Source organism: Cyprinodon variegatus, unplaced genomic scaffold (genome assembly GCF_000732505.1).
Source record: "Cyprinodon variegatus isolate N-32 unplaced genomic scaffold, C_variegatus-1.0 Scaffold257, whole genome shotgun sequence".
NCBI classification, from domain to species: Eukaryota; Metazoa; Chordata; class Actinopteri; order Cyprinodontiformes; family Cyprinodontidae; genus Cyprinodon; species Cyprinodon variegatus.
This window is the reverse complement of record NW_015150710.1, coordinates 469405-470537: the sequence shown is the minus strand read 5'-3', so window position 1 is coordinate 470537 and position 1133 is coordinate 469405. Positions and strand designations below refer to the sequence as shown.

Below are 1133 nucleotides of genomic sequence, written 5' to 3'. Positions count from 1 at the left end.
ACCTCTTGGGGAAAGTGGATCCAAACTTCCTGTTTGGAACCCCAGCTCAGTTAGAAGCTCAGTTGAACCTTCCAGAGAGAAAGGAAACACAAAAACAGACCACAAAAACTGGATTCCTGACATTAATTAATTAACTTTAATACTCAGATGCAGAATTCCAGCATTTTTCAGGGAAATAGGACTCCTTTAATTCAATTCAGTTTATTTCTATAACGCCATTTCACAACACATGTCAAGTCAAGGCACTTTATATTTCAAGCAGGTCATCCAGTCAAATGCAATGTTTTCTATTTAAGGAAAACCAGTTGGTGGCATTGAATCATTGACTCTAAGGAATTCGCTCACACTAAGCATGCTTGTAGCGACAGTGGAGAGGAAAAACTCCCTTTTAACGGGAACATCAAAAAAGTTCAATAAAACTAAAATCTTCTAATATGGTAATTATTAAAAAGCATCCAAATCTGTTTGAAATAAATGTGGATATTTTGCCCGTACAACAACCTCTGCTTAAAGGGTAACCCCACATTTACAATTAAACCCAGCTGGGCTGCAAACCTCTTCAATCTTCTACTCGTACTCGCCCTGAAGTAACGGGGAAGTAAGAACACAGCAACTCCATCCATGACTTTTTAAAACAGCTAAAACATCCTGACTTTTTTTTTTATTTGTATTTTTGGGCATCCAGACATTTTCAGAAGTTCTTTTTCTACAATTAGTGATTACACTGAATCCAGAGAAGCTGTATTGTTTCTTATAATTATGACAACATGGCTGACTAACCCAAGTGGTAAGTCACTATGGAGGTTGATCGGTCTCAATTTTCACAAATACACATATGTGATTCACGCATGCACGTCAAATGATTCGCCAAAGTATTTTTGGTCCATAAACAATTATAAATTAAATACCAAAGTACCAGAGTTCTTTAAACTTCAATGCATTTGTGTGTTGATTTTTGAGATTTTCATGACATGCCTCGATACACAATTTTTTTTTAAAACGGGATGGTTTGCAACCAATCACAGAGCTCCCTTGTATAAGCCAACACAAGAAAGTAATCCCCGTGGGCAGTGGTGTCAAAAGTTCACACATTTGTTACTTCAGTAGAAGTATAGATACTGCAGTTTAAAAAC

The 1133-nt window shown here is 36.6% G+C and overlaps 1 protein-coding gene across 1 annotated transcript in view; it reads left to right on the top strand.

Moving 5' to 3' along the window:
• LOC107089583 (protein NLRC3-like) overlaps positions 1-1133 on the top strand; it is a 14645-nt gene that overhangs the window by 976 nt on the left and 12536 nt on the right. The window lies entirely within an intron of this gene.